The sequence below is a fragment of the Molossus molossus genome, unplaced genomic scaffold (genome assembly GCF_014108415.1).
Source record: "Molossus molossus isolate mMolMol1 unplaced genomic scaffold, mMolMol1.p scaffold_m16_p_1, whole genome shotgun sequence".
Classification (NCBI taxonomy): Eukaryota; Metazoa; Chordata; class Mammalia; order Chiroptera; family Molossidae; genus Molossus; species Molossus molossus.
Genome location: NW_023425344.1, coordinates 18098959 through 18125036, shown reverse-complemented (window position 1 = coordinate 18125036; position 26078 = coordinate 18098959). Strand labels below are relative to the sequence as shown.

At 36.6% G+C, this 26078-nt stretch overlaps 1 protein-coding gene across 19 annotated transcripts in view; it reads right to left on the bottom strand.

Annotated features, from left to right (window-relative positions):
• The window catches only part of RBPJ (recombination signal binding protein for immunoglobulin kappa J region), a 202385-nt gene that overhangs the window by 55451 nt on the left and 120856 nt on the right, over positions 1–26078 (bottom strand). For 2 of the 19 annotated variants that reach the window (XM_036279732.1, XM_036279683.1), the window contains exons 1-4: positions 20197–20967; positions 16664–16789; positions 15125–15226; positions 14125–14160 (exon numbers count right to left, since the gene is read on the bottom strand). The exons of 5 other annotated variants lie outside the window; for them this stretch is intronic. The gene's annotated coding sequence lies outside the window, so the exon portion shown is untranslated. Of the gene's footprint in view, positions 1–12615; positions 12638–14124; positions 14161–15115; positions 15243–15950; positions 16120–16663; positions 16790–20196; positions 20968–26078 lie in introns of those variants that run through there. 12 more of the 19 variants (XM_036279697.1, XM_036279692.1, XM_036279695.1 and 9 more) reach the window with 12 other exon arrangements.

The window sequence follows — 26078 nt, the reverse complement described above, 5'->3', positions numbered from 1 at the left end:
CAATAAAGAAAAAATTTTTTGAGTAAAACTAATTTAAATTATCAATAATATACATATATTCATGGTATAAAGCAATTAAAATTACTTTAGGATGACTGATCAGGAAATATTTAATAAAATCAAGCTATAAAAGGGCTTTAAAGAAAAGAGGAAGCATGGAGAAGTCCTGTCACACTCTGGGTTTGTAGAATATCTCATGTAAAGGTTAACAGGCAGGAAACAGAAGATGACAAAGGCCCAGCTAGAGCTAGAAAGTGAAACTATTTCATGTTTGAAAGGGTAGATTCAAGTGATGAAAACCTTTTAAGTCCACTGTCAGAAAAATTACATATTCCTGAGATTTAGTTCTATTGTGGGTTGTGTGAAAATGTAGGTTACAAAATGTAGGTCACTCACAGAAAGCTGATTATGGTGGCAGAATTGCATCTAGGTAAGAACTCTACAAGAGTAGGCAGGAAGAAACCAATGAACAGAAACAAGGGCCCTAGCCCAATTGAAATCACTGCACCTACAGCCATCTTTTTAAACTTAACAATTTACCACATTAGTGCATCATCCTGAGTTCCTACTACAGCTTTAAACCACTTGATGGCTCTGTATTAAATATACAACTTTCTGGAAGGACATCGACATTGTTTCCTATACTCTGTGCCTCCAAATCAATGCACCCTACACACAACCATCAGGTTGATGTTCCTGAAGTGCAGCTTCAAATAAGAATAACATTAACCACTGGGAAATAAGGCAGCATATAAATATGTTAGATAATAAAGAATGAAAGCCTAAGTTTGTCACACCTTGTTTAATTTTCAGAACCCCAGTTTACAGAGGAGAGAAAACTGAGGTTCTCTGGTCAAGTGACTGGACAGAAGAGCATACGCAATAAGAGAAAAGAACTAGGAGTTAAATCTAGATCATCTAGCTGTAGTGACAGCACTTTTCTACTACAATATTGTTGTAGAGCACTGTTGGGGGAAGGAAGTGGTACTAGGACTAAATTAACATTTGTTGATATCATGCAAAGTACCATGTCAAGCACTTGATGTTATTTTATTTCATCCTGATCTACCACTCATAAGACTGACTAATTGCTTTCTTTTACAGGTGAGTAGACTGAGGCTCACTCAGAGAGATTTAAGTGATCTGCTCAACACTAAATATCAGAAACTGAAAGTGGTGGGACAAACCGTTGATCTCACATGTCCAACTCTAAAACCCACTCTTATGTTGCTATACCAACCTACCGTCCATAAGCAATAAGTAAAAAAATTCAACACTTAAGTTTATTTTTCAACCTGGATGATATAGCAATACTCTAACTTTATAAATCCTTCTTATTCAAAACCTGGTCAATGCATATCAACAGGTTTTTAGCTTTGGTTTAGCAAGAGATTATATACACATTTACTAAACCCAATAAAAAGGATTCATGTTATATTTAATCACTCAAATCAGAAAATTCATTTGATTCCTACAAATGAAATGCAGTATTTTCATTAAGTTATAGACTTAAAGATCTTTTAAAGTTGATTTGGAATTCATAGTACTGCCAAATTTCCAACTTGGCCCTGTCCCATGGGACTGCTACCAGTCAGCCTCATGGGAAAAGAAGTATTTATTAGCTGAGGTAGGTGAGGCCATTCAGTCAGGTTATCAGTAATAAAAACACAAAACAAAACAAAACAAAACAAAACAAAACAAAAAGCCAATGGGCAGCTCTCTACAATGCTTTAAAACATGATTAAACAGCCCGGCCGATGTGGCTCAGAAGTTGAATGTTGACCTATGCACCAAGAGATCCAGGTTCAATTCCTGGTCAAGGCACACGCCCAGGCTGTGGGCCCAACTCCAGTGTGAGGCATGCAAGAAGTGGCCAATCGATGTTCTCTCTCATCATGTCTCTATCTCTCTCCCTCTTCCTCTCTCTCTCAAGTCTAATAAAGAAAAATTATAAAACAAAAACATGATTAAACTAAAAGAGTAACTGAAAGCACTAAAAAATATTCCCCAAATTAAGGACAGGATACACCTAAGCAACTTCAAGATGTGAATGGAAACCATGTGTATAGCATTCCAAATTAACTGAAGAAGTGATCAACAGAACTATTATACCAATGTACTGTAACATGTTAGATGAATCAAAGAAACCATTTTTTAAATTTCTGAAACCAAATGTTGCAGAATTATACTCAAGGGTTCAAAGATGTTACAGTAAGAAAATTAACTGACCATTTAAAAATATCTTCATCAGTAACATAACTCTTCTGTATAACTCATTTTACAAGCATTAATGCCAAACAGATTAAAAGATAACACAGAAATGTTCCAGCTTTTAAAATATACCTAGGTAGACTTCTGAAGAAATTAAGTTTTGACAAGGGACAAACACAAAATTAACAAAGAAGTATGAAAGAATATAGGTTGCTAGGTTTGGTTTAACTGGACAACTGCATTCTCACAGGACCTTTCCTGACCCAGCTTCAGGTTCCCTCCCACCATACAGATATGACAGATGTTCTCGCTATCCTACACTTTGTATACTTCTTAGAATATACCATGGTGTTTCAGATCTCTGGGCCTCTGCACATGCTATTTCAGGAGCAGTGGCTGAAACAGAATTTAACATCATATAAGAACATTTAAAATAATAATATAAATAATAAAAATGTAATATAAAAAAGAATAACAGAAAAATAAGTAGGTAAGACTAGGAGTAAAAAACAATTTTTTAAATGTTTTCAGTGCCTACAAAGTATTACATACTGCATGCTGAGCCAAACTGTTTTTTTAAAACATAAATCTAAAAGATTTATTGTAAGAAATTTTTGAGAAACACACTGAAATTGAGTTGATGAGGCAGTCTTCAAATTAGATACTATACTGGGGGATGGGGGGCAGGATGGGGAGGAGGGTGTCTAGAGGAGAAAAAGGAGAAACATCTGTAACAAAACTAAACTAATAAAAATTGGGAAAAAAATAAATTAGATATTATAAATTAGGGGAAGTGTTCTACTAAAGACACTTGAATTTTAAATAATTTTTGCCAACCAAGTACTTGGAAACAGTCTTATTATATAATGACAGAAAATTAACCATTGCTATTATCAAAAGTATGAAAATGACACATTCTAGGAATTTAAACTTTAGTTTTTGTCAATGTTAATAAGGATTTCAAATAGCTACACCTGGTTTTGGGTAACTTTCAAATAATCTTTCCAAGAATCATAAACTACCTTAATTCCCATCTCACTAGTAAAACTGTTAATTCCTTTCCAATTAAACTCTGGGGACAAGGGGATATCAAGCACCTAGAGCTAAGAGACTGAACTCAGGATCAATGAGACCCACTAAAAGACACTTGTAATCTAGCAATTCTGGAAGATGAAATGTTCAGTTAATTTTACACTGAGGAACTCCCAACTGGGGAAGCTCTTTTCTTAAAATGTATATCCTAATTTTCAGTAACACTGAAAAAAACTTCTATCCAAGTGCCTGCTCTTAAAGTGGCCAACCCCAGGGTTCAATTGGGATATGCCTGCATTTATTAGCATTCTAGATGGAACAGCACAGACAAGTACAATTGAAAAATAAACACGCACATGCATGCGTGCGCGCACACACAGATACACACTCACACACACCATATTCTTTTTCAAATGGATTACTGTACCTGCTTGAAGATCAAAGCTAGAAAGAGGGTGAGGACAGTGGCGAGGAGATAGAAGAACAGAAGTCCCAAAGTGCTAAGTAAAGGATGTTAGGGAAAGAAAACTAATAATAAATGAGCTCATAAACACTACTACGCATCTATTCCAATCAAATCAACAGACGCTTCTTTCTAGTCTAGAATTTGAGAGGAAACTAAGTAAAATATGCTAGAAAGCATAAACCAAATTTACCTCTACTTTTTGTTTTCTTAAATATATTTATAAAAATGTTTATGGGTGAACTGAGGTTCTCCCTATCATTTTCCTTCTCCTTTCACTTAGTTGCTTAAGACTCTTTTTGTTTAAAATAAAATGTAAATTTTGGTGGCTTAAAAGATTATGTGTCATAAGTGATAAAGACTGCGCTAATCAAGTTCTGGAGTCATAGGTTAGAAACTTACTTGGATATTTAACTTCTGACAGTCACAACCTGTCTGTAGATAATACCACTACAAAATTGCTCGGATTGCTTAAATAATGCTGAACTGTGAAAACACCTAAAACACTGCCTGCCAGAGTAGGTATACACAGTCATTGACTTTGAAGGCACAATCTGGTAATCAGTTACTGCTAATGCCACAACCCTAAAACCAAAATAGAACATTTTCCTAGGAAAGTTTTAACTTAATTCTCAAGAAATACTTATACTTTAAGTTAAAAATTATTTTTCACACTTATTTATTCAAATTGTAAGGGTAATGATCAAATCTGTGGCTCTAATTCATGTTTTCAAGCATTCTCTCCTTTCTTTTGACAAATTCACTAGTTCAACAAATACTTGAAATTCCATATGTTAGTCCTTTATTTATTTATTATTTATTTTTGTTACAAATGTTTCTCCTTTTCCCCTCTTTGACACCCTCCTCCCATCCCTCCCCACCTCGTCCCCAGCTTTGTTGTCCATGTCCATCGGTTATCTGTTAGTTCTTCTTTTAAGCACTGAGGATACTACAGTTTATAAATCAGAACAAAATTCTTAGCAGCACAATTCACAATGTAATTGGAATGTCAGATGGTGTTAAATGCTATGGAGAAAAATAGAAGGAAAAGATAAAGAAGAAAGGATGAGGTGCAATTTTTTAAAAGCCCTCTCTGAGGTAATATTTGAGCAAAGACCTGAAGAGAGAAAGGAGGATTTCATGCAAAGGAAACAAACAGCAAGTCTATGAACCCTGAAGCAGGAGTCTTTCAGTAAGGAGATCGGTGTAGCTAGAACACAGAGATAGGTCGCAGCAGAAGGTATTGGGAGACAAGAGGCTGAGGTTGAGTTTGTGAGTACAAGTGGGAATACGCACACATGTTCTTCGGGACACCACAGACAAGGAGGGTCTTGAGCTTTTTACTCCAAAATTTTAGTCATGAAGATCAAGAGCTAAACAGAGGAAGATCAGTATGAGTCTAGCTGCTGAAAGAAGACAGTAAGGCATAAAGGAAGCAGCAGTCTATTGTGACTATGCAGGTTAAAGATGAGTCTTACACCATGATGAAAGCAGTAGAAGTGTCACAGGTGATGAAACTATGAGCATATTTTAAAGACAAAACAAACACCATTCCACTAGCACATTGGATCGTGGAGTTGAAGAAAAAAAGGAGAAGAGCAATGGTGACTCCAAGGTTTTTAGCCTAAGCAACCCAGAGCATGGACTTCTTATTGAGATGGGGAAAACTTTAGATTTAAGGAGGGTTTCAGTAATTTGGCTTGAACATAATAAGTGAATATGCTTAGATAATCGAATAGTTTATTAGAACTTTCTGCAAGGAGTAGGGAGATGTAACAAGTAAAGTTACTCTAGTTCTTGCTCGCAGCTCGATTTTTTAAAGAATGAAAGAGGTAAAAGTATTATGTATTAAACAAGTAATTTAGTAATCTTAGTATTTTAATTATGTATCCTCTGCCATATGTACCTGTGAGTGTTAAAACAGTACAGTAAGAATACTTAGGAAAATTTCTAATTACAGAGACTAATTTAAGGGAGACAGTCCATATTCAAACACTGTAAAGGTAAAACAATAAAGGCAATTTCAGCTAAGAAAAGTAACCTATTGTCTGATGCTCTCAAACCACCAAAATGCCTCTGTCTCACACCCATAGCTTAGAATAAGTTTGACATGTATGAGGTGCTTTCCACATACTAAGCATCTCATTTAAATACCAACTACTTTCTAGTAGCTTGTCTTTTATGATGAGGCTGAAAGAAATTAATTAAAGAACTATCCTTTAGCCATCCTAGAAAAAAACGAGTTTAAGAGTCTCTAGAAAATTCTTTTGATCTGCTGTTTTCTATTATCACTCTTCATTTATATTTTGTATTCTCATGCTTTTCAATTTTCCAATGCCAACTGTTACGAAAACTTGATATGTAGCAATTTGCATGGATGTATGTTTTAATAGAAAAGGAACATGAAAAAAAATTTTATGTTAATGAGTTCCAAAACAACACATTTTCCTGAGATGAAATTGTGTTTAAATGTATTAATAGCAGTACACAATTTCATGCTGTAGGCCTACAAGTACAACTGTGCTCAACAGAAATGGACTGCAGAGAACTTGGAAAGTGAATAAGTATTTTCTAGAATAATAAATAAAAAGAGAAGGGAGCTGTCCTGATATACTTATTCTCACCAAGCTATTTTAATTTTACCTTAAATTATAAAAATTACTGCCACAGGCCCCGCCAGTGTGGCTCAGTGGATTAAGTGTTGGCCCATTAACTGAGAGGTCCTAGTTCAATTCCTGGTCAGGGCCAGTAGGGGACATGCAGGAGGCAGCCAAGTGATATTTCTCTTTCACATCAATGTTTCTCACTCTCTCCCTAAAAGAAAATCAATACAAACACTAAAAATAATTACTGCCATCTGACCGGTATGGTTCAGCGGTTGAGCGTCGACCTATGCACCAAGAAGTCGCTGGTTCGATTCCCAGTCAGGACACATGCCCAGGTTGTGGGCCTGATCCCCAGTGGAGGGCATGCAGGAGGCGGCCAGTTGATGTTCTCTCTCGTCGATGTTTCTATCGCTCTCCCTCTCACTTCCTCTGTCTCTAAAATCAATAAATTAAAAAAAAAAAAAAAACACCAGAAACTTAAAGTTTAAAAAAAAAATTACTGCCAGAGAATAATCAAGATTTTGGAGATACTTTAACAATTAACAGGTAATACATACTTGATGACAACTCGATCATCCCTACTTTATGATACCCATATTGCTTGTTATTTCATCAGATACATGGGCTGTTTTATTTCATCTATCTAATATTTCAAATTCTTTCAAAAAAATTCTTCGGTCAACCAGACTAGAACATGTATTACAATACCTTCCTTGTCTTGGCCATTTCAAAGCGTACATCATTTTGTACATATTACTTAACCCTCACAATAATCCAATAATTCTATTAAGAACTCCTGGTTGCCCAGCCAGTGTGGCTCAGTTGGTTGAGGGTCGTCCCATGCACCAGGAGGTTGTCGGTTCAATTCCCAGTCAGGGCACAAAGGAGGCTCATGGGAGCAGCCAATCAATGTTTCTTTCACGAATGTTTCTACCACTCTCTCCCTCACCCTTCCACTCTCTGAAATCATTTAGGGGGAAAAAACTTTTTTTTCTTTTTTTAAATGTCTCTTGGTCCTGGCCGGTTTGGCTCAGTGGTTAGAGCGTCAGCCTGCGGACCAGAGTCCCGTGTTCGGTTCCCACTAAGGGCACATATCTCAGTTGTAGTTTGTCCCCGGCCCCAGTTGGGGTCCTGTGGGTGGCAACCAGTCGATGTGTCACTCTTACATAGATGTTTCTCTCTCTCTTCCTCCCTCTCTCCCTCCTGCTCTATCTGAAGATAAATGCAAAAATGTCCTCAGGTGAGGATAAAAAATAAATAAAATAAATAATAAAAATAAAATGTCTCTTGCCCTGGCCAGTTTGGCTCAGCAGTTAGAGCGTCGGCCCACAGACCAATGAGTCACGGGTTTAATTCCAGTCAAGAGCACATACCTCAGTTGTAGCTGTTCCCGGCCCTGGTCAGGGTTGTGCCAGAGGCAACCAGTTAATGTGTTTCTCTCACACTGATGTTTCTCTCTCCCTCTCTCCATCCTTCCCACTCGATCTGAAGATAAATAGAAAAATATCCTCAGGGGAGGATTAAAAAAAAAAAAAAAAGGTCTCTTAAAAAAAAGAATTCCAGTCCTCTAAATCCAGTTAACTTTATACTATACCCTTTAACCATTATGGTAATGCTATAATACTTTGCTTATCCTACCACAAATAGGATTAGCATTTTAGGTCATTTTACCAAAAGCTATGATATTTTTGAGTTGTATAAAGTAAGATCTTCTGTAATCATCCTTGTGGAAACAAAGCGACAGCAGATCTATACAATGGTGCAGTGTTTTGAACAATTTTACAAATTCAATTTTATTGTATTCACTCTTCAATAACTAAAAACAAACAAGAATATCCCCCCAAAAACAAACAAAAAGCATCCCAAGTGTCCATCAGCAAATGGATAGATATAAAAAATGTGGTATATATATATGCATACAATGAAAATGAAATGCTATTCTGCCTTAAAAAGAAAGGAAATTCTCATATATACTATAACCATGAATGAACCTTAAAGACATTATACTTAGTGAAATAAACCAGTCAAAGAAGAACAAATACTGTATGACTCCACTTATATGAGGTGCCTAGAGCAGTCAAATTCAGAGACAGAAAGTAGAGTGTTGGCTACCAAGGGTTCAGAGTAAGGGAAAAGGAAGAGTTATTGTTTGGTGGGTTCAGGTTTCAGTTTAGGAAGACAAAAGAGGCTCTGGAGATGGACAGTGGTGATGGCTGTACAACAATATGAACATACTTAATACCACTGAACTGTACAGTTAAAATGGTTCTAATAAAATTGGCAGTTATAAAATAGTTGCAAAGTACAACATAGGGGATATAGTTAATAATATTGTAATAATTATGGATAGTGTCACGTGGGTACTAGATTTACGGGGCATGAGGGGGCTCACATCGTAAGTTATAAAAATGTCTAACCAGTATGCTGTACACCGAAACTAATGTAATATTTAATGTCAACTGCAATTGAAAAATAAAAATAAATTTCAAAATGGTTAAAAATGGTAAATTTTATGTTACCACAATAAAAAAAAACTGAACATACCTTATGGAAATACATCAACAATGGATAATAACTTATCTTCTTCCTTATATTTTAATAAAGTTTCCCCAAACCTATTTCTCATTCTGTTTTTATCTTAGTAAAAGGCACCACCTATTCACCAGATAGCCACAACATTCAATCATTTCCTTTCTCATCCTAAGCCACCAAGTCTCTCAGATTTTCATCTCTGTATCATTGCCTGAACCTGATTTCCTTTCGTTTCTAATACCATGGCCTTCGAACGAGCAGGTGATCACTCTCACAGCCTCATAGCCAATCTCCCATCCTCAAAACCTAGCCTTCACGGTTACTGATCTAAAATAAAGCTCATGTGTCAAACTTCTCAAAAGGCCTCAATTGTCTATTCAAGTTTAAAGTTCTAACAACACATTAAAAAATACTGTTATCTGGTCCAACCTATCTCTCTGAACTCATCTTCCACAAGCTGCTATTGCTTCAATACTCTACACCAGATTCTTTACTCCCTCTTTCCTCACCATATCTATGAGGTTCTCCTGCCTCCATGCTTTTCCTATTAAAATCGTTACCTCTCATACTGCAATATGTGGATGTAAGTTAATACACGTTTTTTGGAGAACCACTGGCAACGGCTATCGAACTATAAACGTACATATCCTTGCAACCAGCAATTCCACTTCTAAGTATATGTCCTACAAAAATACTCTTGCACATAAGGCACACAAAGATATTTACTACAGTGTTGTTCCTAAAAGATAACTGCATTGCCCTCGCCGGTGTGGCTCAGTGGTATAATTTCAACCAGGTTGTGGATTTAATTTCCAGTCAAGGGCATGTATCTGGATTGCAGGTTTGATTCCAGGTCCCAGTTGGGGCGTGTGTGGGAGATAGCCAACTGATGTCTCTCTCACATCAGTGTTTTTCTTGCCTCACCCCCACTCTCTAAAAATCCATGGAAAAAATATATTTGGGTGAGGATTAAAAATAATAATAAAATAAAAGAGAACTACTTCTAGTTGTGCACCAAATGGGAATTAAGTCCTGTTGCACCTATATTATGGATATGGAATACTTCATAGATTTAGAGAGAGAAGCACTCCTAAATGCATGCTAAAAAGAAGAATGCAAGAATTATTAAATTTTAAAAGTAAACATAATACATAATATACAAATTCAACAATATAAAACCCACCCGCCCTGGAAAAAAAACCCAAACTATATTTATGTATTTTCAGTACTTTTATGTATATTTAAATACATGGAAAATTGTCTGAAAGAATATATCCAAGTTTTTAATAGTGGTTAACTCTGGGGAAAGGAGTAGAACTGGGAGTTTCTAAAACTATCATAATAATGATACAGAAATATATTCCTGTATTAATTGAATAAAATTTCAAGTGTGTTACAAACAGGCAGGAAGAGCCTACAGACAGACAACAATCTCACTCCTGACTTACTTGGCCTGCTCTACTTCCTACTCTATTCAGCCAGAACTTGACTGAATGGAGGTGGACACACAGAGCAGAAGCACATGCAGCCTCTCTTGGCACAGATTTTTCTTGGCCCAAGCTCCCTAAGGGCACTCACAGCTGTCAGGACCACACTCTCAGGTCCAAGTCCAGCACAGCTGAGAAAGCCACATTTGTACTTGGTCACTACTCAGGCTGACCATTCTACTGACTTTTTCTTCCATTTAAAGGAATGTTTACCAACACTGGCACTGCTGGTTTTTGAATAAACGTGTCTGTTTCCAACAAGAACCACATCCTGACTGGGAATGGCCAAGGACAGAGAGTCAGTACCCAGGTATTCCTGACAAAATCTCCAGCCTCCAGATTTCCAGAACTCATCTTTCTCTAGCCTAATTTAAAAGTGTAAAAATTAAGAACAGGAAGAAGAAATCCTTCATGAATCCTTCACTTCCAGTCTGCACTCATCATTCCTTTTTCTGTACCTCAACATTCTTTTGAGAAATATCTCTATTACAGGAGCCTTTGTGTTCTTCCCTACATTTATGAGCATAGCTGGATTCTCCACTAAGGCACAAACTACTGAGGACCAAACTGTCTTAACTCATCTTTTATAAAAACTTAAGGTGTTCAAAGTTCTTGCTGTAACAGGTTTTCAAGAAATGACTCCTGAATAGAATTTGTTGAAAACAGTCAATGTACACAATACCATAGAGTTCACAGACAGGAATGTGTTTAACTTTCCAATAAAAATGTCTACAGGCAGTATCAAATCAAATAAGAAGGATCAATAAGAAGTTTTAAGTGGAGTTCCATTTCAACTTATTTGGTTAAATGAAAGCTTTGAGTTGGAACAGAAAATAAACTTCAAAAACCACGTTATGTCATAGGCAAAAGTAGAAAAGTTTAAAACTTTTAATGGCATTTAAATAGAAAAAAAGTTCATCTCTATTGTAACCTAAGGTAAAGAAATCTCTTTGCATTCCCTTTACATCATGAGTCTAAATACAATCACGGCTTCTCCATATTCTGATTATTTAACCAGTTTCCTGTGTACATCTTTGCCAAATAATAAAAATACAAATATCATTTACTACATTTTGTGTATGTGATCCTTGTGACCTATATCTGACACCAAGAACAAAATCCTGCCTTCTTGTAAATATTTTACTTTAAATAAAATTGATGAGAATATAAAAATTATTTTTAAATGTTAAACTTGCTAGACAATGTTTCTTGGTAGTGGTATGTTATGTCATGCTCTGAAGAATGTTGTAAATTATGACAACTGACAACTGCAAATAAGAACTAACGTTTACTAGTAAACTCAGTGTGTAGAGAAAATTGTCTAGTAATTACCTCATTTATTTACTACCAACTCTATGGGTAGATACAGTAATTAATATTCTATCTTAGAGATACATACACTGAAGCTTAAAGAAGTCAAGTAATGCGCAGAAAGGGACATTTAAGTGACAGACCCAGAATTCAAAGGCTACTCTTTCTGATTCCAAAATTAATACCTGCCACTCATCCTATGCATTTAATAAATCAAATCAAAACAAAAGTACTCTTTGTTCACTTTTGTGAATTACTTCTTAGGCAACTGGAAACAGAATGATGCTGGTGTAAAAGTAAGTTACACTGCTTCATGCATGGGTTTTCCTAGTATATTGTTTTCAGGCAATTGGGAACAAACTTTTTTATAATTAAAGATAAAACCTTAACAAAAGATGAATCCTTTAAGAAAAAAAAAGTGAAAATCTACAACGAAAAAATGTTTTCTTCTTGTAGGTAGTAGCTGACTTGGTAGCTACAGGGACTGTTACCCTTTCAGCAGGTTAACATTTGACAAAGCTGCCTGAGCAGACGAAGAGGCTGGACAAAAAAAATCCCCCTGTATCAGAAACAATGGATTAAAGAAGAAGACTACACACTGGATTAATTTTTAATTTTAATAAACAGCCTCTTAGAAGCAATGCTCTTCCGGGACCTACAACTAGAAAGAAGAGGCTGAGCTCAGGTTATAGTTTAAGAATCCAAAGATTGATGTTTATACAAAATACAAATGTTAGTCCTTTGTTTTTTATTAGAATTGTTATTGCTTTTACTTAGTATTCAAGATCAAAGTTGCATGGATTTTTTTAGTAGTCTGTCCCCAGCCTTTTTCCCCCCAAAAGCATTATTACTTTTACTGCACGGTTTTGCAGAACTCAAAGTTTGTCAAGATATATATATGGCATTGTGGCAGAAAATTCTGTATGCATTAGACAAAACAATCCCTATGAACCTTCAGTACATAAGGACTTACTAAAACTTCATGCTAGTCTTTTGTTTAGTTTTGCTCTCAGTTTTTCAAAGATGTAAGGTAAACGCCAACCCTACAGAGAAAATAATGAATTTGTGTTAAAACTACTACCATTAGGACAAAAATGTAGAAGTGGAGATTAATGCTACTTTGAATTTAAAATAGTTTAGATGCTTTTTTGCTGATCATTAAATAAAGATCAATGTCAAGTCACAGTGATCCCAAAGTAGGCATGAGAGAAACACACACACACACACACACACACACACACACACCCCCCAAAGCAGCTCTTTGGGTATATATCCTTTTTTCTTTTTTAAACAGAACTCTTTATTTTATTTATTTATGTTTTTCTTTATTGATTTTAGAGAGAGAGGAAGTGAGAGGGAGTGATAGAAACATCAATGAGAAAGAACATCAACTGGCCGCCTCCTGCATGCCCCCGCACTGGGGATCGAGCCCACAACCTGGACATGTGTCCTGACTGGGAATCGAACCAGCAACCTCTTGGTGCATGGGTCGACGCTCAACCATTGAGCTACACAGGCTGGATGGTACATCCTTTTTTAACATTACTACTACAGAAGCTGATATTATGGAGAGTGACCCTACTGAGTAATCTATTGTATAAACTAAGGCAATGGTTCCTATCCAGCTTGCATATATTTCCAAATATATAAACACACTATCAAAACAAAGATAACTATAGTTTGTATAGAAAACAGGCCATATGAGCTGATGTTTTAATAGATACAGTTGCCCTGAATTACCTGTTCATAACATAAAGCTTTCTTGGAAGAATTCTTTCAAGTGATGCCTGGAGACCTAAGTACGTGGTTAAATGAGTTCTGGTACCAATTTCCATGTGAGAAGCAAGTTTCCCACTCCTACAAGCAATTCTCTGGACACTGGTAAGGTATCCTACAATTCAATCCAATTCTGTCACAATCTATCCAGAGATAGATCCTACTGATAAGGGTTCAGCCCCAGAAGACTGCTCTTCCCCTTCCGTTGTCTGCTGCAAGCCCAGGAGCTTTTGACAAATGAGCTATAGACTGGAGGTTCCCATGACTCCCTCCTTGGGTCCAATCAATTTGGTAGAGCAGCTCACAGAACTCAGGGAAACATTTTACTTATTAAATTACTGGTTTATAATAATAGGACATAACTCAGGAGCAGCCAAAGAGAAAAGCACTTCCATGCTCTCTCCAGGCACCCCCCACCCCCCACCCCCGATCTATTCCATGTGTTTGCCAACCTAGAAGCTCTCTGAATTCTGTCATTAGGGTTTCTATGGAGGCTTCATAATCACTGATTAAATCATTGGTCACTGGCCACTGATTCAACATACAGCCCCCTTCCACTCCCTGGAGGGGAGGTAGGACGGAAAGTTCCAAACCTCTAAGCATAGGGCTGCTGGCCCCACAGGCAACCAGTCCCCAACTTTAGGTGCTTTCCAAAAGTCACCTAATTAACTTAACAAAAGACACCTTTACTGCTGTGATGACTTACAAAATTCCAAGGGGTTTAGCAGCAGGGAGCCAGGAACTATGGACAGAAGACCAAAAATGTATGAGAGAAATATCTTTTCAAATATATACTACTTCTTATAAGTCATAGTATCATGGTAGTAAAAAAACGTATCTTTTTCCCATTAGTCGTAATATTGGACCTTTGTGACTCCCAATTTCTGTTTCTATCTAACTGATCTTAGTACTTACATTAGTCATATGTCAGGGATTACATACTAATCTATAGAGTATTATCACATTTCTTGTTTAAATCAACAGGGTTGATTCCCAGCCTGTACGGCTCAGTGGACTGGGTGTCGACCCATGGACTGAGCGGTCCAGTTCGATTCCCAGTCCGGGCACATGCTCTGGTTACTGGCTTGGTTCCCAGCGCTCTCAGTGCAGGGTGTGCAGGAGGCAGCCCACTGATGTCTCTCTTTCAGATCAATGTTTCTCTCTATCCCCCTTCCTCTCTCTCTATATAAAATCAATAAAAACATATTTGAAAAAAAAATCAACAGGGTTGGGAGAAAAGTTATGCAATTTTAATAGAATAAAGCAAAAAGTATATAAAAATACTTTTGTTTACTACAGGAAAAGCTCCTTTCCTTTATAATTACATTTGGCTTGGGCAAATAAATTAGTTCTTCTCCCCTAAATATCATCAATTTAGAGTAAAACAGTTATTCAAAATCATGATTCTTACCAAGAGTTGGCCTGCCTGACATTTTTTAATTTCACCATACAAAATCCAAAAGCAATCCAAGCAAATTATTCCTTTGCATACATCCTCATCCCATGATCTCACATCCCAATCCAGTTTCCCTTACCAAATAAGGGCAACCCTGCAATTACCACTGTTCAAGCCAAAACCCATGGAGTCATCTTTGACTCCGATCTTTACTCCATACACCATATCTAATCTGGGCACACTGCCTCAGGGACTTCACATTTGCTGTTCCTTCCTGCTGGAATATTCTTCCCCCACATACATGCCTCACATTCTCATCTTATCCTTAAGATCCTTTGCCCAAATGTCGTCACGTCAATGAGAACTTCCATAAACACTTCATTTCTTCCTGACACTCTCTATGATGATTTTCCTGTGAAGACAAGCAACTTCCTGGAGTATGTTACCTAGCAGTTACTTTTGTAAAATTAAAAACACTTAAGCCTGTCATTTAAACAATGACTTTTCAGCTATGAAAATCACTTGATTTGTATAGAAATAAAATGAACTTGGAACTAGCCCTTTGAATGACTCCATCATAAAGTCTTAACCAAGATTTAAAAAAATAATGACGTGTATCATGTATATTTTATCACAATTTTAAAAATAACAAAGTGATATTTAAAATACACTGCTCTCGCCCTGGCCGGTTTGGCTCAGCGGTTAAAGCGTTGGCCTGCGGTCCAGAGAGACCCGGATTCGGTTCCCACTAAGGGCACGTACCTTGCAGTTTGTCTCCGGCCCTGGTTGGTCGTGTGGGTGGCAACCACTCGATGTGTCCCTTTCACGTCGATGTTTCTCTCTCTCTCTCTCTCTCTCCCCCCCCCCCACTCTATCTGAACAAAATATGGAAAAATGTCCTCGGGTGAGGATAAATAAATAAAATAAAATACACTGCTCTCACTAAAAAAAAAAAAAAAAAATACTTACGAAGATAAAAAGGGTTTAAAAGTATCTTCAAAACTTTACATTTTATCACAATTTTTTTACTATTTAAAATTTCTGTACACATTCCAGTATATGTACTAGTAAAGTACAACACTTCATTATATTTTATTAATACATAATCATATATACTAGGGTACATGTTAACTTACTACTGATGGGGGTGAGCAATCACAAGTCAGGAGACTATGATGTGGTACAAACACAAAAAACACTGCTGCATGTGCTCCATAGCTATGGCAGTATATGGGTCAAGACCCCAAACAAAGGCAACCTTCTTTGGCTTCACAGGAATTAACTAAACCCACCACCTGTTAATCACTAGAAACACCAAGCAAAATTTTTTAAAGATCAGAGCATAAATATCACCTTTCCAGAATAAAACAATACCGGATATTTCCCTCATTAAAATAAAATGGTCACCCTGGCCAGTTTGGCTCAGCAGTTAGAGCGTAGGCCCGCGGACCAGAGAGTCCCAGGTTCAGGCCCCACTAAGGGGCAAGTACCTGGGTTGCAGTTTGTCCCTGGCCCCAGTTGGGGTCATGTAGATGGCAACCACTCGATGTGTCTCTTTCACGTCAATGTTTCTCTCTCTCTTCCTCCCTCTCTCCCTCCCGCTCTATCTGAAGATAAATGCAAATAAATAAATAAATAAAGGCCCTATTTCTAAAAAAAAATAAATAAAATTGTCATTGTAAAAAGACTCTGAAAAATTAAATCAAATTCATGAATGTCCTCATTGTCACAGCATTAATGACCATGTACCCCTCCTCCCCAACTAAGCCCCTTTCTTGAAGGCTTCTTAATACATAAGAAGCTATACAATGTTATGGAAAAGGCAACAATAGCAGTTTCAATCCCTTACCTCTTTATTTGTCCTTTCCTTTCCAATCAGCAAATAAACAAGACTATTCCACCTTAAAAAGCAGTATCGAAGCACCTATGACTTCACTCCCACCAAGTTCAGAGCAGTTACTTTTTTTTTTTAATCCTCACCAGAGAATATTTTTCCATTTTTATTTTCAGACACAGAGGGAGAGAGGGAGAGGGGGAGAGAGAGAAACATCAATATTAGAAAGACACATTGACTGGCTGGCTCCAGCACAACCCCAACCAGTGCCAGGGACCAAACCGAAGCAACCGAGTTATGTGCACTTGACCAGAATAGAACCAGCGACTCTTGGGTCTGTAGGCCAACGCTCTAACCACTAAGCCAAACTGGCCAGGGCCAGAGTAGTTACTCTTGAAAGAGTTGTCTCTACTTCCTCAACCCATGACAAACCACATTACAGTTCCCACCAGTTCACTGAAATTGTTCTTGCCAAGGACTTTGAAGTCCCAATCTGATGAGCTTTTGGATTTATCTCATTTGTCCTCTTCCCAGCATCTGACACAATTGAGTACTTTCCCTCCTTCTACAAAGTACTCTTCAACTCTTCATTTTTGTAACACTACACTGTCTAGGTTTTTGTCCCACCTCTTTTGTTACTACTACTTTTCTTTTACTGTTTCTACACCTCTACCCATTCCTTAAATGTTGGTACTCACCAGTGGCTTGTCTCTGCTTAACTCCAACTCTCCCCAGGATATTTTGCCCACTCCCAAAGGTTTTAATTACCATCTAATAAGTCTTCAAATACACATTGCCAAACTTGACCTTTCTGAACTCCAGAAATCAAAGACATAATATATATACATAACTGGCCACTGGATAACTTCATCTAGCCCTCTTACAAGGGCCTCAAACTCAACATCCTCAAAACAAAAAACTCTTGCCAACAGTAACTCAAGACTCCTCTACTGTGCCATGTATCTCAGTGCCAACTCATCTCCACACATGGCATCATCACCTGCACCCCAACATGTGTGAAGCACCAGAATTTTTTTGCTTGGTAATTTTTAATAGTTCTAATTCAAGATATATCCACCACAACTCTATTCACTCTTAAAACTGGCCCCAAACAGTTACAGTATTAAAGACATAAAGCCCCATGTTACCTTTCCAAAACACAACGTATCTCCAAATTATCACTGAATTGCTTTCCAATGTCATTAAAAATTGACTTCAAAAAACATTCCTTGCTGTTCCTTTCACATCGATGTTTCTCCCTCTCTCTCTGTTCCTCTCTCTCCCTCCCACTCTACCTGAACAAAAAATGGAAAAATGTCCTTGGGTGAGGATAAAAAAAAAACAACATTCCTTGCTATAGAATAAATACAGCTTACAAATGCAAAGTTTTTAGAATCTTAATAGTTGACTGTGTTTCTGAATTTCAGGAGCAGAAGTATACACATGTATCCCCAATGTGTGTTGGCATGTTTTTATATCTTCAACAGGAAAAGGAGAAGATATTTGAAAAGGGACAGATAATTGTATTAATCACAAGTAAAATCTCCACATTAGAGCTGAAAAACAGATGTGATTTTGTCACTGGAGCCCCTCCACATTGTATTCTCTGTAAATCTTCCTCATACACAACAGAAACCTATCCTTAAACCTAACAAACAGCTGCCAATGCCTCAAAGCACTGGATGAACTGGTCATCAGACCAAAGCAGAAATGAAAACAGCACACTGAGGTCAGAGCTCATGAAAAGTCAAAAAAGTGGAAATCCTTGACAGGACAGCTGAGGCATTAGTATCCACTACTAGGTGATTCCTCTCACAAGAACAGAGTACCTTTCCCAGGAGCATAGGAACTGTATGTTACATGTCCAACTTTTTAAAGTTCTTAAGTTCACTCTGTCATTTACAATCTATATCATATTCTATGACCAGGTGTGATCTTTCAAAAGTATACCAAGTTAGCGTGATCAGGAAATGATCCAACATAAACATTAATCTCAATAGGCACTGTTAGGAATCAGTGCTAGAAAAGCCATCTGTTTGATGGAAATAATATTTCTATTTCCCTAGTGATTATAGCTATCAGTGACAACTGTGAAATCCCAAGAGATGATACAAAATTTTAACTGTCTCAAAACTTTAATTATTCATATAAACTGGCAAAGAAATTAAAGTCAAATGTTACACAAAGGGCTCTCTAACCACTTAATATTTTTTGGCTAATTAGTCCATTGGTAGTCTACATCTGCTCTGTTAAAATATGGTTATAAATCAGAAGTAACTCACTGGGAATGTTTATATATCTAAAAGTGACTGGATAATACTAAATTCACAAAAATTGTTATTTTTAATATGCATAAAATCCTCCTGAAAACATGTCCTGCACAATAAAAGAACAGATGTGACTGTAAGTTTAAATTCTTTCAACCACTAGAAAGAATGAAACTAATTTAAGAACAACAACAAAAAAGTTAATTTTAACAGCATATTTAATCTGTACTTTTTAAATATCTTTAATGCTCAACTATTTATGATCAGGAAGTATGTCAGGCACTGCCTTTATGAATAAAGTGAATATATCATGATCATTTAAATACATAAATAGTTCAGAGATCTACAAATATATAATATTCTAAGACCTTCAGAAATACTGACCATAATGTCATATACACAATGGTGGGTATTTTGGTCAGAGATCTTCATTTGTTTTAACTACTTCTCTTCTTACCTGCCACCACCACCCCCTTTTTTGGGGGGGAATAAACATTTTTTAGAGTTTTTTTGAGAAATTTATCTTCTAGATTTTTACAAAAATATGTTTTTATTGATTTTAGAGAGAGAAGAAGGGAAAGGAAGAGAGAGATAGAAACATTGATGACAGAGAAACATCAATATCTATTGGCTGCCACTCACCACTGGGCCACACTGGTAGGGCTCTTCTAGATTTTTTAATAAGACACACCAGAGCTCCCTCATTTCTTGTAGCTCATCTTCAGGTGTGGTTTTTGATATCTCAGAGTAAAAATACTTTCAATAATTTATAGTTAACTATTTGGATCTACTCAATAACATATTAAAACCATATACTTCTGAAATAAAAATGAGTATATGCACAATGCCTAAAACTATATGTATGAGATAATCATACTAAATAGAAAATATTTAGTTCTAAACAACCCAACATTTATAACTTTAAACAGTAGACATAAGTAAGGAATCATCCACAAGTGCTACACACACAGTAGTTGCTGAGAGCAAAAATATCTGATGACAGAAACCATGTCTATAACATCTTAAAATTATAATTTACCTTTACACATATACAAATAATACATTTAGCAAAAGAATCATCAAAACAGTAAAGCAAAATATTACAAATTCCTTCAAAGGCATAAAAAAAAGAAAGAGCAGCAGCAGAATTAACTGCTCCAAAGATTACCAGAATAGAAACACTTCCTCAGTTTGTACTATCCTAACCCTGCCCCCTCAAAACATATTCACCCTTAGGGATTCACAAATAACAAATACAGAATTCACTGCAACTGTGGTTACCATTTGTAAGCAGCCTTTCATTGCTCCAAAAGGCTCATCACTGTAGATGCTCATCAGTTTTTAAGCCACATCCAAGCTGCTGTTGGTCAGAACAAAATTTGGAAGCAAAAACTTTAAAATGGCATTTTATAACACTTTTACATAAAACAAAATTAAAAGTATTCCAGTATAATGGAAAGAATGAAAGTTTCTGAAATACTAGAAACATGACACTCGAGTCATTATGAATAGTAACACTTGTCATTTATATGGTGGGATGTATTCAGTATCATGTTTAACTTAATTCCTAGATCAAAGAGGTATCATTTAACTCTGAAAAAAGGTGAAGCAGTGATATCACGAAATTAGTTAATGGTGAACAAAATCTGTATCATGACCCCGAGCCTGTGTCCTTTCTACAACCTTTCTTCCAAAGTTGTGTAATAAAATGCAGAGACAAAACCCCAAATAAAACTGTTCTAAAAAATAAAGTAGTTTTAAAAATATCCCACATAAACCGATTTCCTTTTCAACCTTACCCTCCTGCCTCAGATCTGCATTCTCTCTGGACTGAGGGAAGGTGCTACTCTAGGTAGTGGTACAGCTAATCATGTTCTGATGGATGACTAAGGATCAACCACAAAACTGGGGGTAGGGGTGGAGGGAGAACAGGAATGCCTAGTAGTAATATTACATACAAGATTACACAATCCCTAGATGTTCATGGCAAGTGAATTGGAATCCAGAGACGTAAGTTTGAATTCTAACACTCCCACCAGCTAGCAGGTGAACTTGGTTAAGTTTCAAGACAGTAACACTACCTTCTCCTCACAAGAAGTGGCAAACGTTAAATGCAACAGACCTCAAGGTTGCCACATTCATTTCACAAATTATATTTAAAACACATTAAATGCGGATGTATTAATACCAGGGGGTTCATAAAACTTTGTAAATATAATATATAGTAGTTAAAGTAGGATTTCAAATCACTGAGAAAAGAATAGATCTTTCAAAAAGTGACATTGTTGCCCTGGCGGGGTGGCTCAGTTGATTGGAGTACCCTCCCGTACACCAAAAGGACACTGGTTCAGTTCCCACTCAGGGCACATACCTAAATCTTGGGTTCAATCTCAGGTCAGGGCAAGTACAGGAGGCAATTGTTTGATATTTCTCTCTCATATCAATGTTTCTCTCTCTCCCTTCCCCTCTCTCTAAAATCAATAAACAAACATATCCTTGGGTGAGGATTAAAATATTTTTTTTAAAAAGCAGAAAAATATTTTTTAATAAAATAGTGATGTTTCAGAATACTTCATTCATTCATTCATTCATTCAACAAATACTGAATACCATGTACTACGTTCTAGTGGAGGAAAAACAAAATAAAAGGCAAATAAAACATATTGTTAAAAGCTGATATGTGCAAGTTAGAAAATAAAACAGGGAAGGAGCACAGAACATGGGATTAAAAAGCAGGATAAATGTGATAAAATGAGAAAGCACTAGAAAGGAGACCAAGAAAAGGTGCCAGTGAAGTAGAAAACCAGGAGTGTGGTATCCGAGAAAACAAGTGAAAAAAAAATGTTTTAGCAAGGGGATGACCCAAGATTTCAAATGCTGCTGATCAAGTCAAGTCAAATAACATCTGAATAAAACTGACTACTACATTTACCTGTGTGGAGGGAATTGGTAAACCTGAGAATTTTGTTAGAATGATACAGGCAAAAACCTGACTGAAGTAGGTTTAGGAGAACGGAGTGAGAGTAAATGGAGACAGAACTCTTCACAGAAGTTTATTGCAAAGAGGAAAAGAGAAATAAGGCAAAGAGGGGAGTGTGGAGTCCAAAGGGGAAATAACAGCCTGTTTGTATATTGTCAAGAATGCTTCAGTACAAGGGTAAAAACTGAAACCACAGAGAGGGAAAGCTAGCTGGCTAGTCCAATGTCCTAGAGTAGCTGAGAAGAGATGGGATTTAGTGCAAAGTAGAGGGGTTGCCCCGAAAGGGAAATACTTGCCCTTAAAGGGGAGTTCTCACATGACTTGCAAACTTTTCAGCAAGCATCAGAATCAGCTGATGAAACAGAATGTTGGACTCCACCTCCAGAGCTTCTGATACAGGAAGTTAGGGTGGAGTAAAATGATTTGCATTTCTAACAAGAGCTCACTGCTGCTGGTCCAAATACCTCACTAAGAATCACAGCTCTATATCAACAAAAGGGAAGACCAAAACACTAAGTGTATAAGAACAAATGCTGTACACTTGGGTTATACATTTGGAAAAATTGAGGTTAGAGCCTACACATCACATAATACTTAAAAAAAAAAAAAAATGTCCCAGAAGGGTTAAAGAGATAAATCATGTTCTAAACTATAAAACAACATATTCAAGAAAATCACACAGACAAATGCTTTCACAATCTTAGGGTGAGAAAGATAAGTACAATACAAAGACAATAAAATTGAATGATTAAAAACTAGGAGAAAATATTTCATATAAAATTAATAGAAAGTACTATCTAGAAAATAAAAAGTTCCTACACAAAATTAGAAAAAGGCGTATTTCATCAGAAAAATGCAAACTGCCAATAAACAGATGAAAAAACAGTGATTTACTTAAAAGTATCCAGGTTTTAGTTATCTTCACACATACACAGATGTGTTCATGGCAGTAATGTAAAAAATAAGAAAAGTTTACTTCCTCAAAGCAGCCATTAAGAACAAGGAGGGAAAGGGTCACACCTACTGACATCCAAAACTATGCAAGAAATACTGTCCCCACGTAGCTGAACAACAATATGATCCAATTTATGTAAGGAAGGACAGACTGAAGAACACAGAATTTTTTTAAAATCACATTTGCATGGAAATGCATTCTACAGAAGTATGGAAGAATGCTGCACATCAAACTCTGAAAAAGACCATCTCGGCCCTGGCAGGTCTGGCTTAGTGGTTAGAGTGTCGGCCCGCAAACAGGAGAGTCCCAGGTTCAGTTCCTGTTAAGGGCATGTATCTCGGTTGCGGTTTGTCCCCAACCCCGGTTGGGGTCATGTGGGTGGCAGCCAGTCGATGTTTCTCTCTCTCTCTCTTCCCCCTCTTTCTCCTGAAGATAAATGCAAAAATGTCCTCGGGTGAGGATACAAAAAACAATAAAATAAAAATAAAAAAGACCATCTTGGAGGAGAATCAAGGAGGCACACCACTCCTTATGCTCTTAAGCTCTACATTTACTCTTTGAGTTTAAACAATATATATCACTTTTTGGGGATAAACATTTTTAAAAAGAAAAACTTCTTGAAAGGTTAAATATACATTAAAATGTTGTGTTTAATTTGGTAGGATTAAGATCTTTTTTACCTTTTTCTATTTTGTTACTTTTGTTATCAAGAGAAAAAAATACATATAGCATTTAAACTATCCATAGTCAATATTAAAGATGTTGGTTCTATACTTTAATGTGAGCAAAAAAAAGGTTTCGATTTTTAAAGCATCTTTCATAAAAATAGTATGAACATAATTCAGGAAGTCAGTTTCTTTGAAGGTTCTACACAGAAAAGCCAATTTTTGCTGAATGTAGTAAGCCTTATCACTTAAATGCCACCTAGTGGCAAGTGTTATATATTATTAAATCCATACAAGTTCTAGTCACTCAGCAGATAACATTCTGGCCCATGATAGTTGCTCCATAATTATGCAAAATAAGTAAAATAATGATCCTGTCCTTACAGAACTCACTGACAGATTAGATAGATACACAGATAATCAACAGAGACATATTTATAAATTGCAGAAATGGGTTAAATGTAGAAGAAGCATGCTAAGTATTCGGCATTTATTTAAAAACTAAAAGAAACAAAACACTGTTAGGTAGGTTCTCTATATTAAACCTATTCACCTCACTCAGACTTTTCCATTTCTAATTACTTCATCACTAAGGTTTCAATTGTTCAGTTGTTTTTCCCTAATCCATCTTTATCTTTTACATTCTACTCCAGAAAGGGGAAGGAGAAGGACCTACTACTTCCAGAACTGAGCTAAGCATTTTATTTCCCCTATCTCATTTAATCCTCATATCAATACCATGAAGTACCTTCTCCAATTTTTCAGACAGGGTGAGACTTAGATTAAGTGACACGCTCATAGTCACAGATCTATTTTAGAGACAGTGTACTGATTCCAAAGTTCCCTGCACCACCCTGCCTCAAAAAGAGCTGCTTTGTTTTTCCATTTCTGGACCTACCAAGATCACACCTTGATCACATTTCTTTTATGGTGTCCATCAATTCCAATTTATTTTACTATACTGTTTATATCCAGCCTCATCTCTTCAAAAACATTCAGTAACACCCCACCCCTCATCTGCATGATTGATATTCAAATCCTTAGCTTAGCACTCAAGGTCTTCTAAGAGGCCCCAACCACTTTTCCAGTTTTATTTCCTACCACTCCCTATCAACTCTCACATTTTCTATGAACTATCCTCCAGTTAAGAGATAATCACTCTCACCTCTGTGTTCTTACCAATATTACATATGTGGTACAGCACTTATAATCTCTCCTACTATAATTATCTGTGTACTTTCCACTAAACCATGAGCTTCACCAGACCACTTCTTAGCCATCTTTATAAGACCAGTACATACCAGCGTCTTATACCTATTAAGTATCAACAACTATTTCTTTAATATAATGTTATTAAAAGAATTATAAACGAAAGCCACTAAAGCATGGTTACACTCCTCATTTCCTGTAACCCTTCCTTCATGTCTGGGACCTCAATGTTTCTGCTTCCTCCATTTGCTATATGGATCAGGAGCTTTGTATAGAAAAATATAATTTTTTGCATGAAAAATTTTCTCACACTCAAACCAAAAGTTAAATGATTTGAAAAAGAGTGTTGGGAACTATGAAGGCAATAAAAAGTTAGGTAGTTGCCAGGGGTTAGGGAAGAGAGAGGAATAAATAGGCAGCACAGAGGATTTTTAGGAAACTACTCTGAACAGCAGATATATTTGTAGATACATTACACATTTGTCCAAACCTAAAGAATATACACCAAAAGTGAACCCTAATGTAAACTATGGACTTGGGGAGATAATAATGTGTCCATGTAAGTTTATTATAACAAATGTTCAACTCTGCTGGAGGATGTTGTTAATGGAGGAGACTGTTTGTGTGTTGGGTCAGGGGATACATGGGAAATCTCTGTTACCTTCTCCTCACTTTTGTATGAACCTAAAACAGTTCCAAAAAATAAAGTCCATTAAAAAATGTATGCTGGGCCCTGACCAGTATGGCTCGGTTGGTTCAGTGTCATCTCCTGCACTGAAAGGTCCCTGGTTCGATTTCCAGTCGTCAGGGCAAATACCCAGGTTTCGGGTTCAATCCCCAGTCACCGGGGGGGGGGGGGGGGGCAACCAATTGATGTTTCTCTCTCACATCAATGTTTCTCTCCTCCTTACTCTCTCTCTAAAAGAATCGATAAAAACACATTCTTTTAAAAGAATATATTCTGGTAAAATAAAACAAGATCTTAGTGGGTCTGCAGTTTTCCAAAAAGGAAACAAATATGCAAACCAGCTTAAAACTATCATGTCCTATCTGGAGCAAGATAAGTTTCAAAATAAGTTGTTTATAATAATCATTTTTTTTTTTTTTTGGTACGTGCCCCCAGCGGGAACTGAACCCGGGACTCTCTGGTCTGCAGGCCGACACTCCAACCACTAAGCAAAACCAGCCAGGGCTAATAATAATTTTTTAAAATCCACAACATCAGTTCTATAAGTTATAAGGCAACTAATACTGTAACTTTTTTTATATATTTTTTTTTATCCTCACCCGAGGACATTTTTTCATTTTTTGTTCAGATAGAGTGGGAAGAGAGAGAGAGAGAGAAACATCGATG